At 36.3% G+C, this 25243-nt stretch overlaps 1 protein-coding gene across 3 annotated transcripts in view; it reads left to right on the plus strand.

The window, feature by feature from the left end:
• Window positions 1-25243, plus strand: part of SCAF8 (SR-related CTD associated factor 8) — a 184087-nt gene that overhangs the window by 54546 nt on the left and 104298 nt on the right. The window contains exon 21 of one of the 3 annotated variants that reach the window (XM_084515843.1): window positions 8974-9095. The exons of the other annotated variants lie outside the window; for them this stretch is intronic. The gene's annotated coding sequence lies outside the window, so the exon portion shown is untranslated. Of the gene's footprint in view, window positions 1-8973; window positions 9096-25243 lie in introns of those variants that run through there. 3 annotated transcript variants of the gene reach the window in all.

Below are 25243 nucleotides of genomic sequence, written 5' to 3' on the forward strand. Positions count from 1 at the left end.
AGTATTCTGGATATATTCTGGATAGGTAGTGGTAGTGTTTAAGTACTTTGTGGTTATTTGTTTTTAGTGACTCAAAGTCCAGAAGTGTTGCACGAAAAGTAAAAAGCTGTCATTGGTCTAAAAAAACCTACATGTTTTTTAACAGAAATAAGGGGGACTTTGTGCTTTGGTGGCTTAATACTGAAGTAGAACCTCTTGTTAAATTGGCGAGATGAATTGGCTGCCTTGGTAAATTAGTAGCACTATTCTCTCTTGTTTCATATACTTTGCTGCTTGTGTCATTTAAGTTGGTGGTGGATGATTTGGTCATGTAAGATTTTCAATTTATTCTACTCAAGTGAGTTCCACCAACTTCTTTCAAAATAACATTTGTTAAGACTTTGTCTGAAAGCATTTCACTCAGTTTTGAGAAAGTTGTTTTTGTCTTGCATAATAGGATCAAGGATTAGATTCTGTTACATGAATGGCCCTTGAAAGAAGAAACACTTTTTAGCACAGATTAGAGTTTTGATCTTTCCTGATAAAGAGTAAACATGCAAGTTTTAATTTCCCTTCCTGCTCTCCCAAAGGGACAAAAGTATGAGAATGTCACATGAGTGTAAAGCATAAGCACGCCTTTGAAAGTAGACTCAAGTTATGCATGTGTTTGTTGCCCTCTTCCTCCGGGATGTGGGTTATTTTTTTCATGCTGTGTCATGGTTCAGTTTTTTCAATAATAGGGACTTCTATTCTGGATAGGAAATAAACTGTCAGTTTAAGGAAGGTAGCCCTTTGAAAGTGGACGTGAATGATTCTTTATCTACTGTGCAAGTACTAGTCATTAGGATGTAGTGTGGTGTGCATTAAAGAATTATTGCTTTGTAAAAGACCTTGCTCATGCGTTTATTACCAGAATGTGTCCCAGGAGTTGAGATGAACAGTATTTAAGGTAAAAAGTACCTTCATGCGCAGGCTTTGTGGCTCAAGCTGTTTGGAGCTGCACAACCTACTACTAGTATTCTGGTTGGGTAGATATGGTTCTGGAAGTCCAAAAACACAAAACTAGTTGTAAGGGTACTTTCTGAATATAAGGGATTTTCTTTATTTTGTTTTAATACATGCAGACTGAAAATACTTCAGTCATAAACCATGTAAATACCCAGAATCAAACACATATTGGCAGTAGCTTTTATTTTCAGATGTAATGTTAAATGTTTGTTGGTTTTTTTTGTTTTTTGTTTTTTTTTTTAACAAAAAGTTAGTCTGTTTTCTAAATGGGGACCTGAAGTATGCTAAATTACTTGTAGTATCATGGTGTAGGTAAATTACTTGGTGAGAAAGGTTAAATAAATCATTTGGTAGTGATATAAAACAATGTATTATTTAATGAATTCATCTTTGTTAATATCTTTCAAGCATTAATAAATTGGCTACTGTACATATGTGTTATACCATCGATTTCTAACAGCTTTTTTTTTTTTTTGTAGAATAAAAATTTATCGTACAGTCTTCAGTTGCATCGTGTTCAGAGCTAGAACTGTTCCATGTCTTGTTTTACTACTTCGGGGTGCGGACAAATATTTCCAAAAGAACAAGAAGGGACATACTACTTACAAACATAGTGTGGTTTCTTTATCTTGCCAGTGGAAATGTTCTTAATCTTTTTAAGTTTTAGTGAAGACTTTCATTTCCCACTGTAGATTAAACCATCATAAGCCAACACTTGCACTGAAAGGAGCTGTAGTAATATCCAGATCAAGTCTTGATGTGGTTCGCAGTAGTGACACATACTTTTTTGCTGGCACAATGGAAAGGGTGAGAATGGGACATAGAGAAGACAGGGGCCTGACATTTGGGTAGCAGTTCTCATTTATGCCGTTTTTTAAAGCTTTTTCTGATGATAAAAGCTGTCAATTTTAGCAACTGAAAAAGCTGATCCATAGTGCTTTGTATTTTTACACAAGTAACATATTTTGAAAAATACTTCAGGTAGATTTGCAGACAACACAAACAATATACTAAGGCATGCATGTTACTTGAAAACCTTATGCATTAGTAAGTTGCTTGATACATTTATTACCCTCCTAGGCAGCATGTGATTCTGATCTCTTACTGTACCGTACGTGAGCAGAATGTTGTTACATCAAGAAGATTACAAAGATAAAATATAGCCTTTATTTGCTATAATGACGTGATCTCTTTGCTGAAGATTTTTTCTTTTACAAATTGGTACACTTTTGTTTTTATACATGGTGCTTCGCATTGTTACTACAAACTCAAGAGAACAGATTGTTAGATTTCTTTGCTCACCACTCCTCAAGCCATATCAGTGATTTAAATGGCTTTATTTATGAAATTACTCTGCATAAGGCAAGACAGGAATACCGGAATCAAGCCTGTAGTGTTGAATGAATAGTCATGTAATAAACATTGTTGGAAAATTATCAAATAAATCGTCTATAGAAGGTATTGGTAAAATAAGCCACTATTGCAGAGGCTTCTTAAAATGTAGTATTGGCAGTTTTGAACACGTGCAAGGATACATTGTGCCAGTCATCATAGAGTCACAGAATGGTTTGGGTTGGAAGGGACTTAAAGACCATCCCTTTTCCAACCTCCCTGCCACAGACCGGCATCTCCCACTTAGATCAGGTTACCTGAAATCTCATCCAACCTGACCTTGAACACTTCCAGGGTTGGGGCATCCACAGCTTCTCATGGCAACCTGTTCCTGCACCTCACTACCCTCTGAGTGAAGAGTTTCATCCTTAAATCTAATCTAAATTTACCCTCTTCTAGTTTAAAACCATTATCCCTTGTCCTACCACTACACTTCCTGATGAAGACTCCCTCTTCCATCTTTCCCATAGGCCCTCTTTAGGTACTGGAAGGCCACTATAACCTCGTCTCGGACCCTTCCCCTCTCTAGGCTAAACAACACCAGCCCTCCCAGCCTGTCTTCACAGGAGAGGTGCTCCAGCCCTCTGATCATCTTTGTGGCCCTCCTCTGGCTCCACTTTAACAGGTCTAGGTCCTTTTTGTGGTGAGGACCCCAGGGCTGAATGCGGTAATCCAGGGAGATCTCACAAAAGTGGAATAGAGGAGAATCACCACCTCCATCAGTCTGCTGGCCACACTTCTTTTGATGCAGCCTAGGGTACAGTTGGTTTTCTGGGCTGCAAGTGCACATTTCTGGCTCACGCTGTTTTTTCATCCACCAATGTTCCCACATCCTTCTCTTTGGGGCTGTTCTCAACACATTGATCATACACTCTGTACTGATACTTGGGCTTGCACTGACCTAGGTGCAGTACCTTGTGCTTGGACTTGTTGAACTTTGTGAGATTTGCATGGCCCAATGTCTCAAGCCTATCCAGGTCACTCCGGATGGCATCTCTTCCCTTTACAACACCACTCAGCTTGGTGTCACCTATGCTGACATCGGTATCTCACTGAGTGCTGAGGGTGCACTCAATCCTACTGTCCATGTCACCAATTAAGATGTTAAATGATCCACCGAGGAACACTACTCATCATTGCTCTCCTCCTGAACACTGAGCCATTGACCACAGCTCTTCAGATGTGACCATCCAGTTAATTTTTTATCTATGGAATAGTCCATCTGTCAAATCCATCTCTCTCCAATTTAGAGGCAAGAATGTTGAATGGGACCATATCAAAGGCTTTATGCAAGTCAAGGTAAATTATGTAAGTTGCTTTTCCCTTGTCCATTAATGCTGTCACTGTTGTAGAAGGCCACCACGTTAGTCAGGCCAACCACCTCCCTGTCTTCCGTGTACCTTAACGTGTTTTCCAGAAGGATCTGCTTCATGATCTCAGTGGACACGGAGGTGAAACTGACTGGTCTGTAGTTCTCTGGGTCCTCCTTTTTACACTTTTAATAATGTATGTTATGTTTCCCCTTTTCAAGTTGCTGGCGACTTCACCTGACTGCTTCAACTTTTCAAATATAATGGAGAGTGGCTTAGCAACTTCATCCACCATTTGTTCAGGATCCCTTCTCCTTGGGTCTTTTGGACTTCCACACCTTCAGGTTCCTCAGCTGGCTTTGAACCTGGTCTTCTCCTGTTGTGGGTTGTACTTAATTCCCCTAGACCCTACCCTGAGATTCCATGAGTTGGGAGGACATAAGTGAGATGGTCAGAACAAGACTGAGGCAAAAAAGTTGTTGAGTATCTCAGCCTTCACATCAGTTGTAGGCAAGTCCCTTATCTCACTTGACAGAATAAGGTACAATATGTTTTATCTTCCTTTGCTGACCTAAGTAGATAGAAATCTTTGTTATTCTTCACATCCTAGCTAATTTTAGTCCCTTGCCTTTCTTGATTCTATCCCTATATACTCACAAGCCATATCTCCATGATCTTACAAGGGTGTATGTCCTACACTGCCTATGCATTTCCTTTAAGTTGGTGGTGGTGGTGATGAGGTCCTGACAGCCATGCTGGTCTTCCTGCCTTCTTTGCCCTGTGTCTTGCAGGTTGGAATTGAAAGCTCTTGTGCCCTAAGAAGAATGTCTGTAAACGTCTGCTAGGTGTCTTCTGCTCCTTTATTCAGTAGGGCACTTTTCCAGGGGGTGCCATACACTAGTCCCTTAAGCAGATGAAAGTTTGCCTTCCTGAAGTCCTGACTATTTTATTTATCCCCCAAGATCATGATTTCTACTAGGGCATGATCACTGCAGCACAGGCTACCTCCAATCTTAACTTCTCCAGTAAGTTCCTCCACAGTGATGAGCAGCAGGTGCAGTAACATTTGAAGTACTCATTTTCTTGGTTCATTTTCTACAAGGTCAAATGCTTGGGTCATTTAATTTGAAATTAGGATCCATTTTTACCAGCTTTCATTCTTTGTGTTTCCTGTATTGTATTTTAAAATAACAATAAAAAGTGGCTTTTGTGGTTTAACAGGAGCTGAACAGATATAATTTAAAACCTATTTAGAGTATCAGGAGTCACCAAGAGTAACAAGGACAATTTGTTGTTGTTAATATAGTAATAAAAGGATCTTTCTTTCCTGCCAACAGTGGAATTTTACATTAGTTACGTTTTCCTTTCAAGTGCTGTGCATTCACATGTAAACATGTTCTGGGAAACCAGCTACTTGTGTAGTTGAGAGACTGATTTAATCGGCATAAAAGCAGAGCATCTTAGTGTGGAGTTGCTTAGTTGAACAAGAATGGAAAAAAATATATATATAAGTATATATCACTATTTTCATTCACATCAGCAGAAACCTTTCAGCAGCAAAGCTTATATCATATTGCAAGATAGGAATTGTAACTAATCTTACATTTCTTCTTGAAGGATCTTCTTAGTGATGTTATTCACCCCACATAGTCTGTACAAAATCTTTGGGTACTCAACAAATATTTTGAAGGTTTTTTTGTTTTGTTTTGTTTTTCTTTTCTTTTTTTTTTTTTTTTTAATATGTACATTATATTTTATAGTCAAGAATGTCAAAGTAAAGCTACTAAAAATATGTAACATCTCTTCAAATGTAGTAATTTCTGGAAAAGGTGTGTAAGGTTTGAAAAGTGATTCTTGTCAGTGATAGGATGGCATGAGAATCATTTAATAGTTGCATTGATGGTGGGGGTTTTGTTGATTGTTTTTGAAGTTGGTAAACTATAAAATTGTCTTTGCCATAATTCTTAAATTCTTTTCTGTCTTGCACAAGCTTGATGAAAAATAAATTCCTTCCTATCTTGCACAAGCTTGCTGAAAAAGGGAAGCCTTACTGAACATCCTACTGATACTAATCTCACAGATGCTCTGCTACCAGAGATTACAGGAGGGAAAGGACAAATGATGTGCATACTCTTAAAAATCAAGTGGTTGCTAAGATACATTGTGCAGTTGAAGATGAACATATTTTCTCTTTTTTAGAAGTTTAAAGTACACATTGCAGCACTTGAGAGATACTTATTATATCAGTGTTGTCACTGATTTATTAATTTTGTTCTGTACCTTGTCGTTTTTATTTTCAAGCTACCTCGCTAATGCTAGTTTAATTTTTTTTCCTATAAAATGAATCACACGAATGCCCTTAGGCAAGGAACTACATACTAATGCTCTTAGGCAAGGAACTATTTTGTTCTTTACAGAAAAACTTTTCTCAGATAGTATTTCAACCTGTAGAAAACTTAGTTGAACATTTTTCCTTCAAAATTTAATGCTTTAATGCTGTGATTTTTCTCTAAAATTTGAGTTATAACAGATGTGGTTCACATTAGCACATCTCAAGGTTTCTGTTGAAGAAAAATTGTGAGTTTCTTTAGGGTAGATGATGATGTGTTTCAAAAACTAGGGTAGACTTCACATTTATAGTGATTTGTATCTTGGAGCAAGTCAGTGCAAATAATCGTTTGTAGGTAAAGAGTATCAAGTGGATATAGAATTGTTAACGTGGACCTAGATACATACGATTTGTGTAGATACAGGGAACTTTTGATCTGATGTGACTTCCACACTAAAAGAGACATCATGATATAATTATGTCTAGGAAAGCAGGAAGCGTAGCCTAGCTTTTTTCTTGACAACACTAGAAATTCAGTATAAATAATGATAGAATGTTTAAGGTCCTTTTTAAAAATCTATCTACCTTCTTCCAGTTAAAGCAAGCTACATCATTGTCGTATGAATTCATCAAGAGAAAAAAAAATACTTTGAATTTATGCTGTTTCTGAGATTATCAGGTCTCATTCAGTAATGCAGTGAAATGCAGTTTTAAGTGTGCCTCAATTTCTTCCACAAAAATGTGGACAAAATGTACAAATTTTTTGTCAGTAAAATTTCCGATGTAATTTTAATTTCAGTGGTTTTCTTCTTTTTTTTTTTTTTGTCACTTCTGTAGTAGTGTGAGTACATAAACACTAAATGGAAAATCTCCTTTACAAATGTTTACTAAAAATTCTAGTAGTCTGTCCAGTTCACTTTTCATTTATGCTTGCACTACATTGTTTTGTCAGTTAGTGCCATCACAGAACTCTTCTTACAACAGACAAAAAATACCTTTGAACAGGTATTGAACTGAATTAATTCAGTTGATTAATGGGTTGTTGAAATCTAAGACTTTAAATAAGTCTTTTTCTTGAAATTCATGGATTACTTCTACAGTATGACTACTGATCACTAAGAAATTCAGTACTGAGAACCTTATTGTTCAAGCTATCTGTGATTAAAAGACTTCATTCCATAAAATAATGAAAACAAATCAAAATGTTTGCTCATTCATTTGGAATTTTGTTATTTCTTAAAAACTAAATAATGTCGTATTCTCAGACTTCACATTGATTTGAAAATTTACCATATAAAAAGATTATATAAAATTAATGGACTGTAGTTCTATGAATTGTTTAAATGAGTGGGGCACCCATTGTTTTATTGAAATGTAAAACCTTGAAGCAATTAGGATAAAAGTGTTACTACATTTCAATATTGTGTATAAGTGTATGCGTAGTCTCTGCAGTTTCACTGTATACACTGATACACGCTTTTCACCTGCAGTCCTTGTGACATGATCAAAACAAATATGGAAAAGAGAAAAGTGGGAAATCCTAGCAGACACTGAGAATGCCGTATGAATTGCATCTATATACAAGCAATGGGTAGATATTGTTGTCTCAGAAGCAATAGCTTGCTAGCCTAACTTCAAGCCTAAATCTAATAAAACTTCAGTTACAAAGCATAAATAAATTCTTTTTTTTTTTTTTTTGAAGATTTCATAACTTAATGCAAACATTCTGAGTTAATATTTAGTGATTAAGAAGCAAGCATCCAATAACATTACATAGTCCTGAGCATTTTTTAATGTTGTTTATACCTATAAAAAAGCTAGGAAGGTTCAGATAGATGTGCAAATATTTGTAAGATTACAATGTTCTCGCAAAGAATTATTGAATATCAATGTTAATATAACTATTTGGGCACTTTTAAGTAGTAGATGCTCCAAAACACAGAAGGCCCCAAGTAAAAGAATGATAAAGAACCATTTTGTCTGCAAGGAATGTGGTGAACTGAGGTGTCGGTTTAAAATCCAAGTTATTTTTATTTGCTTGTGTTATGCCCCAGTCCAAATACTGACCTTGTTCAGTATTTAACTAATCCGGATGCTGATGAGAGGATATTTGGATTTGATACATTTTTAGTTACCTCTCATCTTGGCATACATGACCAGTAGACACAGACAGCTAGCGACAAGTTGTGAGTCTTAGCTTGCATGTGATTTCTAGGGACTTGAATATAATGCTTCTTCAGTCTTAGTGTTGTACATGGCATGCTGCCTCAGCTGTTTAGCACTGGCTTCACTGAATCCAGAATTTCAAACTCTTTGCCTTGTGTGTCTCAGATTCTTTTTCAGCAGCCGTTATAAAAGCAGGTGGTAGAAGATTATCGGATTGATTATCTGTCTGATTCTACTGTTTCTAAAGCTAAAGCCTTCTAGGAGATAGGCTTTTTTGGTGGTGGTGCTGGATTTTTTTTTTTTTTTTAGTGTTCTCGTGTGTTTTCAATTCATGAGCAGACAGCCCTGTTAAAGACTGTGAGAGTATGATGGAGCAGATTGTACAAAATGTCTGAAAAAAAATTTGCAAGCTCTATACATTTCTAATCCTATGCTCAAAAATTCATAGAATGAGAGGAAGAAAGCAAATTAAAGCTAGTTAAGCACACTGGTCTTACCTTCTGCCTCTCCCTTAAATGATCTTAAGAAGATTTTTTAATTGCAGCATATATAGAGCAGCCCCATACTACATGGTCACTGTTCTTTGATTAGAATCCATTATGTACTCTGGTTTCTTTTCCCTATCTGCTTACTGCTTTTTTGAAGGGTTGGGAGGGTTTTTTGTCTATTTGTTTTGTTTGTTTGTTTGTTTGTTTTATTATTATATTATTTTAAATAGCTTTTTTTTCAAATGAATTAAAGAAAAATGAATTCTTTAGGTTAATAAAATTTTCTTTTTTTTCATTTTAGAATTCACTGCCTAATTCTCCTCGATTTCCTTCTCCAACAAGTTCTTACATTTCTGTATGACTAGAATAGAAATAAGAATGGATGCCATGTAAAACACAAATAAATAAAAATTTTATCCAAAATATATATATATTTGTCATGATAGTCTGGTTCCAGCATGCTCAAGAATATAAATAAGTTGGCATTTTTAAAACCACTTAGTAGATTATACTATCCCATGCAACTTGTAAGGTTAAGCACAAGTTTTAGCGACTTCAGTTGTCCCACACACATTGTAGTGAATGCCAAGGTCTTACACTTCACTTCTTGTCTTACCCTGTTGCCAGCTAATTTAGTCACTTATTCACAATGAAGGAATTTAACCAAAAAACGTCTGCAAATGATAAAGAATTTTACTTTCCCCAACTTTGAGAATTAATTTGTTCTGAATATCTCTGATCTTGTGACAGGAAAGCAAGCAATCATTAATCCAAAAGGAACAAATGTATTTATTAATACAATTTTAATTATCAATACGATAGCAATTTATTAAACATTTCCACGATTTTATGGATAAGACACAAAGTCTGCTAGAGAACTGGAACAGTTTTAATTCATGGTCTGTTTTACTAACTGGTTGGCTTTTTTTGAGAGCCATCTGTTTGAAAATTTTATTTTCTTACAGGTGCTTACAAGACATTTCAGGGTTGTTTTTCTCACTAACATTTTTCAGAACTGCGACCTTAGAGTATAGCTTTGAAATTATAATCTTGTCTTATGATAATTGCCTAACACTAACTTGAGGTACATACCAGAAGATACACAATACATTAGGATTTATTATTATTAAACTATTGGTGGTATTTATATATACTTTCTAGAAGTTTCTGGAAAGCTTAGCCACAGTATTTCTAATATGCATTATATGAAAAGAAACACAAAGTACAGTATGAACTCTTCCTCTGGCTGTATATGTTACAGCCATTGTGTTCCTTAAAGTGAAGCATCTGTTTTGTCTTCTACTCTTGCCTTGCCAATGGAGTCAAAGTTAGACAAGGGTGTATTCAGGTATTGATTTAAGTGCACGTCAGCTCTGAAAATCAGGTGAATATTTAAAAATCAATTATTAAAGTAGGACTCTAAGTTTAGCTTGCTATGAAATGGTTGTGTGGTTACACCACGTTTTCACGCCAGTTGTTTTTAAGACCTTATTTTTTAAATTAAATGAAATAATGTTTTAACATATGTAAGAAAGATTCAGTCTTGTCTGTGACATTTTTATTTTTTATTTATTTATTTATTTATTTTTTATGTCAGAGTATAGAAGTTGCCAGCCTACAGATATCTTTGCTGTAGCAAACACAGTGCTTTGGCACTTGGCTGGACAAACCACCTCAAGAACTTGTCACCTCAAGGCTATGAAGTAACACAGGGAGATCAGTGAAGTAACAACAGACCAGGCAAATTGGTAGGCATTACAGATGCATGTGCAGGCTCCTAGAGGGTGTGCTGGTCTTGAGGAGTAAAGACACAGGGCTTCACTTGACCTGAGGATCAAGGTTTGCTTTTCTAACCAAATCACAAAACAGTGTCACTACAGCAGGCAGCAGAACAATATTTTCTACTGAACTTTGTCATATGGTTAATAAGTATAAGTAGGAGAAGTATTTAAAGTTAACAAGAAGTATGTTCTTCAAGCTGATCACTGCTGGCTAGTCAGATTTGTGAACTAGATGCTCTACTCAGAAGGAACCCTGCTACAAGCAAAAAAGATGAGGGATGGATAAACTACTGTAAGTGCTTGTTTGGATGTTTTTTGAAACAAAATTTTATCTCAGGATGTTATAGGCATGTGATTCCTATTTCTAGGTCTCACTTTCCAGGGAAAGTCCATGAATCATATTCTTTTTGTTTGTTTGTTTGTTTGTTTTGTTGTTTTTGTTTTTGTTTTTTGGAATTCTGACCTTTTGAAATACTACTAGTAGGTAGATGCCTCAAATACACTGCCCACTTGCATTTATCTTCCCATTACTTGTCCAGTCTTCACCATGCTTAGGAACAGCTGGCTCAAGACTGCTACATCCTACCATCATCACTGTTCCTATCCTAGACACTCATAGATCTCTTTCAGTAGACTTTTGAATTCTTCTGATGCCATTGTTCTCCACTTCTAAAAAAGCTTGAAATATGAAATCTGGTGTGGTTTATTTTGTTTTGTTTTGTTTTGTTTTGTTTTTTCTTTTTCAGCACAAGTTCTCTACTGAAGTGACAAAATACTTCTCCAGTTTACATTTCCACTCTCAGTTCTTTTCTTCAGCAAAAGCTCTTTGCAGTGAGCATTTTAAAGCTAATTGTTATAGCAAGGTTTCCAGTATCTTCAGTCAGAAAGTGATGATATTCTTTAAGAGTTTTGATGAAACAATTTCTGTATACCCTTGCTTTTTTTTTTTTTTTTCTTTTTTTTTAATGCTTTCCTCACCTCCATAAAGCAGTGGTGTCCAGCAAGGCACTGCAGCCTGTGTTCTTGCTTTCTTTTGAGGGAATGTCCAATGCATCCCCAGAAGATTCCCGAATTCTGTGAAGAGCAGCTCCTCAGAGTGTGTGCAGTAAGACAAGTGAAATGTGCAAGTCTCTGTTTCAAGGCCACCTTATCCGGGCTTTGAGCCTCTCTTTGCAGCAAGTCCTTGGATGTGGGAAGATGAGCATGACAGCTGAATGAGTTGCTCCATGATTTTACCATCATCTTTACTGGTGCTCTGGGAATTACAATTCCAGCAGCTGGTTGTTATCCCTTTCATAAAGTGTGGCCAGTTCTGAGTCATTCATTGCAAATACTATTGAAATCCTAAGCAGAGGTCCAAACCATGCTAATACTAGCAAAGTACACAGATATTTAGAATTGGTAATTTGTTTCTGTGGCATAGAGGAGACAAGCATTCCTGGCCACACACACACCTTCTTCTGTCTCTTCTTTAAAAATGAACAAAAGGAAAAACAACAACAAAACACAACCAACAACAAAATATTATTGATTTTTCACTGTTTAATTCTCTCCTACATAAAATAGAGACAATTTAATAACATAGCTGTGAGGGGAGCTGCATGCCCCCCACTCAGAAATAATTCATAGGGTAAGGATCTTATAAACTCCACCAGTGCTATTAAATTTGTTGCTTTCATGTGGTTGTTAAACCTTTCTTTGATCACTTTATTTCTAAAACAAATGCATGTTCTGGCTGCACACACCTCAGTATAAGAAATATGCACTAGTTTCTTTTTATTCTTTTACCTTTTATCCAGAACATTCAAACAACAAAAGGCAGGATAGCATAGGAATTGAGAAAGTTCTTCTTTCATGACTGAGGACTGTGTTGTATGCAGGAAGAGGAGAGATCTCTGAAGCTCCATCATGTTTCCTGTGGTTTTAACTACACTGTATTTAATTCTGCACTCTAAAATTTTGAACGCTTTCATAATCAAATGCATAGATAGTAGTGAGCCATTACTTGATAAAGTACCATGAGATCTTTCTTTCAGAAGACATTCATGTGAAAATTAAAATTAATCAGTATAGAAGCTCTTTTTGCAAAGATGCACAATATTGTGTAATCTGAAAGAGTTTCCAAGCACTTGGTGATTTTATTAGTGATGCAGTGAACTTGAGATTTGATGTTCTGTTCTTTAGTGTTGATAAAAGCACTGATTAAATAAGTTTTTGGAAGTGTGAGCAGTGACCAAAGGGATTTTTGTGGCTTTGAAAAATTGTGAAGTAAAAGGATTTGTGAGGAATATTAAGTAAAATTGCTGGGTTTTACGTGTGTTTTCACTTAGTTGTGATGTAGAGTTGGTGCCAAGCTAGCTCATTATGTCTACTGTTGAGGGTTAACACTGCTGTATGCTGGTATTTTGTTTTGCTTTAGTTTTCAGTCACTTCTAACATGCAAAGTTTAGGGTTTTGTCAGCTTTACAAACAATGGAAGCTCATGTGTAACCCAGTGAACAGTCAAGAGGAGTACTGTAAACTGAGGAGAAAAATATAATAATTTAATATAATAATATAATAATTACAAACCATGATATTTGTAAAAGCTATGGTAGAGAGAAAGAAGTGATTCTGAAGAAAACATTAAATGCTGACTCTTATTTTTCTTGTTTTATGAGTAGTATGTCAGTTGTAGTTTGGTAAAAACCATAATGAAAAACAGCTGAGATAGCTAGTGGGAAATATCTGGCTTATTTTTAAATACAATGTAGTCACTGACTTCAGTTTCTTTGCAAAAGTTTTTGAGAGTAGCCTAAATTGCTTGCTCTCTTAAAAATAAATAAATAAATAAATGAAATCTAAACAGATGCTTCTTTTAAAGTATTTTTGAAAAATACAAGTAGAGTTAACTAACTATTGAGAAGTAACAGTAAAAACATAAGGCCAGTAATTTTGCAACCTGTATGGAATATCTTTCAGCAAGGGATGCTACCTTATACGAATTTCCTCTTTGCACTTTCAAATTAAGAAGTTTTTGCAAACATTTATTTCTTTTTATTTTTGCAATTAATTTTGGTATCTCTTTTTACTATTGCTTGCAATTGAGCTGATTTTTCTTCCCTCGGTTTTGTTTCAATTTTATTAAATTTATTGCCTGAAACTTGGCTGCTTGGTGCTCTGAAACCAGCAGAGGGTGCACAGAATACACTGAGTCCAAGCTGTTTCCTTGCAGTCTCCTTTGTTACTAGGGCTTGGGAACCAGACAACTACCCTCTTAAGCCCTGTTCGGATGAGGTACTTTCACTTGAACGTGATTCTCAAAATAGCTCACAGCTGTGCTTCAGTGCACTGCTTTCAGTCCAATTTGTGCATGTCCATGCTAACTGGGGGGGAATTTCCCCCCACCGTTTTACGCCAGACTCAGGACAGCGTGCCAGTTCCTATATGTCTGATCCTTAAACCCCTGCTAAAATGAACAGGGATTACATATTCATCATTTTCACAGATCAAAGCCTACTTCAGAAGTTGTTGGTGAACCTTAGTTGTTTGTCACTGTGATATTTTAGGAAAAAGGTCTGTGAAAGTGGCTGTTCAGATATTTCTCTGCCTTTTTGACTGACCACAACAAAGCAGTTACCTAGCACTAACCTGGCAGGGGCTCTGCTGAGAGCTGCTACGCTCGCTCCTCAAGTAGACCAGCCAGCACTGCCTACCATCTCCCAGTTCTTATCTTATCTGGCCCATTACAACATGGCTCAAGGACATAGATAACTTTTAAAAGTTTGTTTCCTTTTACAAGTCCTGATAGGAAGCAAGCAGGTGTTTCCCTGGGCTACTTTCTGTTTCATGCTCTTTGATCCTCAAACTCTGCTATGCTCTTGCTTTTTTGATCCTCAAACACTTCCTCAAACACTTTACTTTATAAATCAGAAAACATGACAAGGAGAGCTCAGCTGAGGGACTTTGCTTTACACTGTATTTAGAATATGTTTTTTCTTTGAGTATAAGAATCCCTTGTTTAACTACTGCTTAATATGTTTTATTATGTGGAGTACTATTTTATTATTTTTTATATTTGGCAGTGTGATGCATCATGTCTGAAAGGGGACCAGCTGTGTACACCTCTGGAAAGAACTGAGAAAGGAACTTTTACTTATAATTGTTTGCTTTTGTGCTAGGGGCTTGGATTTTAGGTGCTTTGTAGATTTGTCACAGCTTTTGGTAGGATGATTTTTATCCTGTCATCTTTTCAACATTATTCCCCTTTATTTATATAGAACCTCAATGAGATCAGATTTCTTTATGCGGTAACATTCATGGGCTCATATATACATGTATATGTAGATGAATGTATCCAATCATTCCACACGTACCGGAGTGCATTAACCCAGTGAATTATCGACAAAACTTGTTTCCAGAATCTTCTGTAAATATGTTCATGAGTTTTGGATGTTTCTGGGTAACGTGACTCTGGTGGGGGACATTTTCAGCAAATCAGTGCTGCCTCGTGGTATAAAGGTATACAACTCAGATTGTTGTGTTGCCAACTGTCTACAACAGCCGTGTGCTGACAGGAACCCAAGTGCTACCCAGGAGGAGATTGGCAGCCCTCTGTCAAGGTCCCCTTCAAACCCCATTTCTTCTCTTCCTCTTCATTCACCCTTCCTGCTGTCTCATCCTTCCCACCAACCTGGGATAGTGCTGCAAATGTTGTAGCCCAGCCATTTTGGTATCGGCCCATCCCACCATGTGCAACAGGTTAGAAAAGGGAAGGTAGCTGCCATCTTACATTCCCACTTATAAACCATAACACCATTCCTGTGAGAAATACTATGAACACTTCAAAAAATATTTGCGTAGTAGTTGGTCATTTATATGATGAAGTCTAATAAATTAGACAGTCTTCTGGCTTTAATCACCTACAAATTTGCACTGAATGGATAATATTTATTTTACTATGCCCATTACTCAACAATTTCTTCATGAAGCTATTGTCTTTACACACTCTATTTAACAGTGTGATACTGAACATACCAAATAACATATGAAATATATTTATATATGTATATTTTTATTGATTGTAGAGTATTCAGTATACTCTATATTGGATGCATGAGTGCATTTTATATATAGTTTCAGTGGCATAATGTAAATTACGTCACAATTACAATTTTCTGAGACATAAAAAGAATCTTTGTAAGTTTACCATGCAGAAGCATAGAGTTGTGACACCTCAGCAACCTTAACTTAATTCCTGTAATATCTCAAAGGAGGGAAAAAGCAATCTGTAGTTTAGATTCACAACGTAAATGAAGTAGTTGCATAATACTGCTTTGATAAAGTTTTCATCCCACTGTGAAGCATTTTTTTTCCTGTGTTTTGTCTGGATTAAAATTTACATTTATGGCTGGGTATCTGTGTTTATAATGCTTGGCTGTTAGAATACTTGCATTATTCTGTGAATTAGCCTACCATGAGTCACTGAAAATCACTTTTTAGCTTATTTTCATATTAATATATTTCTTCTTTTTAACTTCTCCTATTTATATTTTTTTTTCAAAAAACATCTTATTTTTTCCAACATCTTGTTGGAATTGAGTTCATTATATCAAGTACAGCTTGTTTTCTGCTTATTTCTAGAAGGACAAGCTCCTCTCTAGATGACTGTAGTTGTTCTAGGAAATCAAAGCTTTAAAAATATTTCTTTGTATTGTTTCTTGTAAGAAAATACTTCAACATTTTTACTGAGTGTTTGTTTGTGGTTTTTGTTTGTTTTGTTCTTGTTGTTTTGTAGATCTTTGATGAAAATAGAAAATCAAACTGCAGTTGCCAAAAAAAAAACATTTTATTTATTTATTTATTTTACATTTACAAACATCGTCTTATGCTCTTCCTCTCATCTGCTAGTTGATTGATCTTGTAGAACTGGGAAAACCCTAATTCAGGTCTCTGGAGTACATTGATTTAAATAACTGGTCTAGACTGCAGTTTTGAAGTGCCTTCAGGTTGCAGAGAAGGGATGATGATGAGACTTGAGATTTGCATCTAAAAGAGCAAGTGATTTGTTTTCTACTTTGCTTTATAAAATTCTCAGTCTCATTCACAATAAAATATTTTTTAGTATTGTTTTGGTCAGTTGAGCATTGCTTTCATGAGTGTTCTATTTACGCTGATTTCCTTAGTCCAGTGTTACCTTCAATATGTTGGTATCTCCGTTGCATTTTGTATTTCAGCTTTTGCACAGTGCTTTGAACTCAGTGCATCAAAAGAAACCCACAGGTTCACTTTTAGAGTGATGAAATGTGAAAGGAAATGCCAGAAAATTTGTTATTTTCATGTGATAACCTTCATTAGGAGTGTCTGATTTCTCATTCATCTCTTTAATGAGATCCTATCCAGTTCTCTGAAGTTCCAGTTCTTTCTGTTTTTCCCCCATACTGCAGTGAATGTCTTCTCACTCTGCTCAAGAACAATGTGGCTATACTATTCTCTTAGCTACACAGTAAAAAATAAATGATATTCTTCACTGTGATTAAAGGAATGAAGTAAAGGACAGTCTGATTTTACACTTGTTTGGCCTTTTAGTATAAATACACTTTTCTTTTTTTCACGGACATGTCAAGTACAAATTCAGTAACATCTTTTTTTTTTTTTTTACAAATTGTTGTTTTGGAAAAAAACAGGATTTTTTTTTTTTCCTAAATTTTCCAGCATTCCTAATGTGTCCCAAACAGTAAGAAAGAAGGCTTTCTGCAAATTTATATATAATAAGCAGACAGAAAATTCTTTTAGTCATTTTCCTCATTCGAATCAGTTGTGAAGGTGGTGCAGAGTGAAACTTGCCACTCAGCAATACCCAGATTTGGTCCAGTAGAGGTTATACTATTCGGTTGCTGCTTGAATTACTTTTATCAGGGTGATTGCAGTACCTCCAGCATAGACATCTTCTGGATAGCTGACAGCTTGTGTGGGCCAAAGGGTAGCAACCGTCTCATTTATAGCCCCATGTCTATCATTCATAGTTACATATCTGACTCTTCTACTCCCTTTCTATCTTGACACCATGTTAGTGAAGGAATGCCACTATGGTAACATCTCATGTGGTCCCCTCTTCCTGCAAGAGCTCTTCTTCACTGCTCTTGTAGCAGGGAGAAGCCAAAGTCTCCCAGCTTCCAGATTTTCAAGATAAGAGCTATCTTGCTCCTGTTGGGACAGAAAAGCCTCTCAGTTTAGTGACAAGTAACTGGAGAACTCGCAAATGAGGTGGGTTCAAAGAGAGCTTGGGTGGAGAAGCACAGCAGAAACACATGTAATCCTGTACCTACTTGGAGTTTTCAAGGTTATCAGGGCATTACAGTTCTCCATCATTGCTCCAGATATGTTCTGTATCCCTAAAAAATGTTTATTATCCCAAATTGTATTTTAAATACTCATCAAAGACACAACTAGAAGTGTTAACTTACAGTAACTCAGAAGTTGCTATGGAGAGCAAGGTTTGGTTATGATAGAAATTATTCTCATGAATGCTAGAAGAAAGCTGCTGCTCTTATTATTTAGAGTATCAACAGTTAAAATATCCACAATGTTCTGGAAAACAAATGACTTGGGAAAAGGAGCACATCAGGATGTGATGGAGTAAGGCCTTTCAAGTCTTGGGAGTTTGTCTTGAGACCACAAGGGAATTTAGCTGGTAGCAGCTGGTCTGGTTATATGTCTACCTCACTTGTTTCCCAAAATCCTTTTTGATGTTAAATGGAGAGCTCAATGATTTCCAGTGACATGCTGGGTTTGATGGCTCAGGAACAGACCCTTGTCTTGCTCATCCAGCCCCACTGGGAGGCAATGGTTCCTAAGAGGGGTGAGGAAGGCACCCCTCAAAAGTGCCTGGGAAGTTGTGTCTGAGCTGTTGCCTGAAGATCAGTGCCAATCTGTACAAGTTATAAGAGGGTACATATACGTAACTCAATAATAGGAAAAATATATACTGCCCAAGTATATAAACAGGTAGATAAGAAAGTAACCTGGTAGTAGAATTTAGTCAGAAGAAAATATTTGTGGTTAGACTAGATTGTCCTCTAGTAAAGATGATTTGAAAATTATTATACCATTCATTGTCAGGAGACAGGTAGATGAATTTAAGAAAACTCATAACCAGTTCCTGCTACTTCAAATTATGCTGTCATTATTTGGCAGATATAACGGTCATTCTTTTCATCTTATGTGTAAGCTAATGGCAGATGTAATAGATTTTGTTTAGGTAACTATTGATTCTGCAGTTGCTTTGTGAGTCTAAGGTTTCAATATTGACCAGTTGAAAGTAATGACTAAAAATTATTTGAATATACTGTTTAATTTAAAGCCCTCCTACCTTCTTTCGATGCTTTTGATTTTCCATTAATGCATTGAAAAGTGGATTGAACTGCTTACCCCATTGATTGTGTTGTTTGCTTTACCCACCTCTTTTTATGATCAATATTAAATTTTAGAATCTAGACACCATTCCAAGAAAGCACATGAGATGAGGCTAATCTGACTAGAGTAACTGGAATTTCTCACATGTTTAAATTTAAACACAGGCGAGTGCAGAGTTGCAGCAGTGCCTACATTAAAAGAGATAAATAAAGCAAATATGAAGAAAGAGAAAATAATATAAACAACAGTTAAAAATTAAAGATTAGCTTAAAAATAATACTTACGTAATCTTGATTGCTTACTTGAAGTAAGCATGATTGACGAAATAGTGACAAGTTTTAAAGTCTAATAATGTTAAAATGCACCATTATTTTGTCCTTTTTTCTGTTAATATTTCCATCTCCTAGGTTTCTGTTTTTCTGATGTAGTGGTTCAAGATAGATGAGCTCACAAGGGCATTTTTGTTGTTATTTGTCTAATGAAATCATTTTTTTTCTATGATAGAATGTGCAGTGCTATTTGAATAAAATAAAATAAAACATTTCATGAATCTGGGTTGATTTCCAAAGTATTATATTAAACAAACGTTAGGGAAATGTTATACAGAAACTACCCTCCCACCAGTGAGCTCTCCTTTGGTGAATTTCAAAATATCTCATATAAAGGAGTTTCATCTTCTGATATATTCTATTTGCAATCTTTCACACATTATTCCTTGAGATTCTCCTTCCTCCCAGATGCTTTCAGAAGTACTTCACACAGGGCATTTTTGATAGAAGCAGAAGGCAGATTTTTCATTAGCACTGGGAGATATGATTAGATACTTTTCTGGGCTTTTAATTAGGTTTTCATAAAGCAAGTACATTTTCCAGGATGCAAGATATTTAACTGAGACACATTTTAGTGCTGTTTAATTTATGTGTGTAAAACCATATTTTAATACCTACAAATGAGTGTCCATAAGCCTGGGTGTTGTCTGAGTAAATATCTTACCACCAGGATCCTTGAAATTTTATTTATGGTCTTCCTAGTGCCTGACTGTTTTTGGTCCAGCATGGTATTGTACCTGTTTTAAACAGGCTTAAATTTACCATACTTCTCATGGACAATCAGGATGTAGACGTAAATAGTTTTGCATCTTAATTTGTCTCCTTATCTGTTTTTGTTCTATATGAACTTTGAAACAGTATTATTGAATTATTGAAATGTTTAAACAAAAGAAGACAATGTTAGACGTGATTTGTATGAAAGCTGCTATTCCAAGTAAAGCTGTATTGTATTTGCCTCCAAAAATCAATGTGTCATCACATTAAAAAGGACTCCTTTGCAGGATATGAAAATGACATTTTATTCTTTGCTCTTGAAAAATCTTTGTTCCAACACAGGAAACAAATACTTCTACCATTATCAGGTTTATTTAGTTTATAATTGTATAACTCTGAAAAGTAATCAGTTACAAAACATAATAATCTGACCATCAGTACTAACAGTAAAATAATAGATTTCAGTCTTATAGTTTATGTAAGTACATTATTCCCTTCTCTTGATATATCTATTCATTCTGAACATGGTACAGAGCAGAATATAAAAGCACAGGTTTTTAAAGACAAATTCTCTTCCCCAGTATATGGGTGTAAACCCTTATGGAATTGCTCCTGGAAAGTAAAGCAGATTTTGAACTGAGATGTTTTGTGGTTCCTGGTAGGTGTGCTGAAATCAGCTTACCTAGAATTAGATTATCACAGAAAAAGCATTTTGTGTGTGCTTATAAACTTACACAGTCTTTTACGTTGGATTTTCCTGTCTCTTCCCATGAAGTACAATGTTTCATATGTTCAAGATTCATTTTATTCTAGAGTCGCACTAGTACACATCATCGCCTGATTTCTCAAGGCACTTAAGCCCTTACTTTGTGTACAAAGACTTTAACTTAAAATACTTGAAATACAATCCTGAAAGGCTGTATTTTTATTTTTATTTTTTAATTATGGCTAGTTATGCCATAAATATAATATATAAATAAAATATGCTATTTTATCTTTCAAGCTTTCAAGCCAATATTTTTGTAACACACAACTGTAAAGTCACAGAAGACAGAATTTTATGGCAACTGTTAGAGTATTGTTTCTGCTGAATTTCTGTGAATTTCTTCTTCCTTCTTGTTTTGCAAAGTTCAGAGGAAAATACAGTATTAACTTCTGTAAACCTTGATTCATCATTGCGTTTTAATTTTTCTCCTTCTTACTGTTTCTAATCACATCAGCAGTTTGACTAACATGTTTCTATTTCCATGCTATGTACTTTCAATTTCAGAAGAGAAGCTAACCCTACTTTATTTGTAGGGGTAGGAAGGAGACTGGGGCTCTCATTTTAAACACTTCAACAATATGATTTCAGAAAAGTCAGGGAAATTGGGCATGTGTATCTGAGTTGACACCCTTGCCTTACGTGTATTGTTAATTCATAGAAATATTATCCATTACATTAATTATGGTTTACTGGGAGCTGGGCTGAATTGATCTAAGAGAGAGACCCTAGCCCATATCTCAGTTGGCTTACTATAGACTTTCAATGTGATATTGGACAAGTTGCTTATTGTCTCAGTGTCTTGCTTTTCCATGTATGAAAAAGGGATAACGGTCATACTTTTTTATTACTTTTTTTTTTTTTTTCTGTCTCTTATCTGGTTTAAATGTGGTCTTTTGGCTAAGGAACTCTTTTGCATGTGTTCATTAAGTTTCAAAATAGAAGGGCTAGGAACAAAGTTGGGCACTACTGGTAATAATTTTGTGATGCTTTCCTCGTTCAATATCCTATATGATTTCAGGGAGGTTTTGACTAGACTGTTTCAGAAAGGCAAGGATATTTTCTTGTAATTTGGGAAGTTATGGGCAAGTCTTCTGTCTGTGGAAGCTCATGTTTCTTTTCTGTTTACTCATTTCCTAGTTAGCATAGTTTTTTCAGAGTTTATGGCACTGTGAATTTCAGTAGTAGTTGTTCAACTTGTGGGAATCTAAAGAGGACACCGTACATAGAAGAAAGGAATATTTACTGCATTCATAGCATTTGGATGGTGCCAAAATTAAGTGGAGAGGCTAAAGTAGATCCCCAACAGGGCAATCTTACAAAATGAAGAAGGATCAACATTTTCAGGAAGTTGCTAATGTCCAATTTAGCAACATCATTTTATAGATGGTTCATCTTCAGAATTATCCTTCTTCATGGGTCATCATTACCCATGTAGGTACAGTCAACCACTCTAGAGTGGTTGAGGAATCAAAGCAGGAAATCAATCTGATGAATGCATTGCTCTGATGGGCATTTCCAGAACCTACAAGTGTGCTCCTCAGTAGTGCTTAAGGGTAAAACAAGTGTTAGGTTTAAATGAATTTTAAAGGTGTATAGGCAACCAAATATTAATATTACCTCAATACACTTGAAAAAAATATAAAGGATAATCAGAATGTTGTGTTACAAACATTTCATTATCAGTATTGTACTTTACTTTTTGTATCATCTTGGGATTTTTGGGGGTTTGTTTTTCTTTTTTTTTCCCCTGCAGGGACCACTCAGACTTTCAGATTTGAATTTTTGGAAATTGTACAGTCTCCTGAGTTGTCTATATCTGTAAATAAAATCTGATGTAATTACACTAATTTTCACATCATATCAAGAAAAACATGTATATCATCATTAATATGGTTTAAGTATGGGCTTTTTTTTTTATTCTAACCTGAGGATTTTTTTCAGAAAACTGTTAAGCTTGACAGAAAAGTAGAAAGAGCACACAAATAACTGACAGGATCAGTTTGATCCCATCTATCCATGAATTTGATTTTCCCAAGGTGAGAACTGTAGTTTTTGTTCTCACACAAGGAGACAACAAAGTTCCAATATATACAGTGCATTATCCAGTCTTTATAGGTCACCTTCTAATCTCTGTGTTCAAGTGGTCAAGCATAATAGTGAACATTTGGCTATGTTTTCAATGATGTCTGTTTTTATTTAATTATTTATTTTAAATTGAGAGTAATTTGCTTTTGTAGATTATTTTGTTTAAGACTAAAACACTGGTGAGATATCATGGAAGTGTTTCACTCTGCATATGCTGTAGCCTGGAACATGAATTTGCACTATTTTTGAGACTTCAAATCAAGTTCAGGTGCTTTATGCTAGATGTATTTGATGTTGGTACAGGAAGAACCAAGGAAGAAGGTTGGCAGGATTGCACGAGAAGTCGGAATAAGTACCCTAACAACAGCTTCTGGCCTTGCAGACTCCTCTAGTGCGACTCAATCAGTACTGGTAGCCAGTTTACATGTAGATTTGTTTTGGAAAAATCTGTATCAATTTCAATTGAACTGTACACTTCTTAACAACAACAAGAATATAATAGGTGTGAAATGCACCCATCTTCAAGGCAAAGCCAAGTACCTGTGTGGTAGGTCTCACCATCACTGGGAATCAGGACCTCCTCAACAGTCTACAGGAGAGAGCAGATGGCTCATTTTTCTTCCTTGGCAGAAAAATCTGTGCAGCACAGGCCCTTGTTTTCCAGCAATCCCCAGAGTGCTACTGGCAACAGGACAGGCTGGAGCATATCCAGATATGGGAGAAAAAAACTGCAGGGAGGGGGTGGGACTTTTCATGCCTTTTTCCCCTGATCTTTACTCCAAGTTACTTCCAAAGGTAACAAAACTCAAAGAGCCTTTGATTAAGGCTCTCCTTCCCTTAACTATGACATTTGGGTTCCTTATCATGTTGGCCAGAGATAACATTCCTAACCATGCTCCATTTGCCTGCTTCATGCTACAGATCAGAAACCTTGTTCCTATTGGCTTCTGCAGCAAGCAGCTCCAGTGCAGGCAGAGCATCTCACCAGCACGAGTTGTGATCCAGCACCTGCAGCCATCGGTTGTGTCCTCTTAGCAAGTGTCTCCACTACTCAGTCTCTTGGTGTACCACCATTCCTCCTCCCCACACCCTTGACTTCCTCCAGGCTGCTGTCATGATGACCAGCCTGATCCCTGCTTGGCATCACTACAGCCTCAGTCCTGCCTGTTTCTTTTAAATTCGTCTCAAACTGTTTCTCTAACGACTGCAAGTGGCAGATAGTTAATCACCTTGTATCAGTCTCCACAAACCAGTGAAAAAAGCTGTTGACAGCAAAGGTGAGACGAATAAAGGTAGGGCTGGACATGAGCATATCAAACGAGTCCCACAGCATGTGGCAGTGACTGAAGCTGTGGTCTCTGCTGCTTCCAGCTGACTGAATGAAGGAACTGAACAGGTTTAGGACATCCAGCCCTTGTTCTGCAGGCCCAGACTCAGTCTTCCCTGGCAAATATCTCAAGATATGTCACATCAGTGCAGGTGGTTGTATTTAGTCTTGTGTGCTTTGCTTCTGCAGCTGAGCACTGACATGTGGGGCTGGCCGGGCTCCCAGGCACCTGCTGGCGGGAGGATGGAGCAGACCTGTACTCATATCCACAGGTGCTTGTCTCAACCACCCCGTTTCCTTGCTGTGGCAGTATCACATGCAATACCTATAGATAACCCATGGCAGGGCTGGTGGTCCGTAGGATAGAAAGTTTTTCTCGATGTCTGACTTAAGTCTCCACACCAGTATATTAAGTCAGTTTCTTGTCTTATACATGATGGACATGGAAAACGATTAGTCACCATTGTCTTTTCATAACAAACTTTTGCATAGTTTAAATATGTCATCATGTCTTCTCTTAGTCTTCTCTTCTCCTAGACTAAACAGTCTAATTCTTTCAACCTCCCCTTGTTCTACATCCATTATCTTTTTTTTTTTTTATAGCTTTCATCTGGACTCTCTCCAACTGTCTCCTTCCCCTGACAGCACAGTAGGCAGAGCTGGACAGAACAAACAGAATAGAGAAAAAAATAATCACTTGATTTGTATATAGTATTATCACAAATATATATCAGACTGCCTTTTTCTGCAACTGCATATCATCCTGATTTATAATTTGCTTATAGATCACTATAACCTCCCTGCAGATCCTTCCTGCAGTACTGCTGCCCAGCAAGACTTTCTACATTTGCACACTTGCGTTAGTCTTCAGTGGTGATCTGCTCTGTACAGATCCCTTATGCATTAATTTCAGAATAATTACCCAAATTACTGCAATCACAATGAACTCTAAGGCTATCTTGTAAAGTGTTTTATATCACATCTGATTTTACAAATCTCTTTTTTATTACTGAAGATCCTCAAATATGTTAGGCATCAGGATTATAACTGGCTTCTTTTGAGAACCCTGACGGAAGTGTATGGTTGAATACCTCAAACATTGTCTTTGGTTGTGCCCACCTCTCAGATGAGCCGCAGTTATGTTGTAGAACATAGTTAAGCTTACCTTTGTTTGT

This window comes from Aythya ferina, assembly GCF_964211825.1.
Source record: "Aythya ferina genome assembly, chromosome: 3".
Lineage (NCBI taxonomy): Eukaryota > Metazoa > Chordata > Aves > Anseriformes > Anatidae > Aythya > Aythya ferina.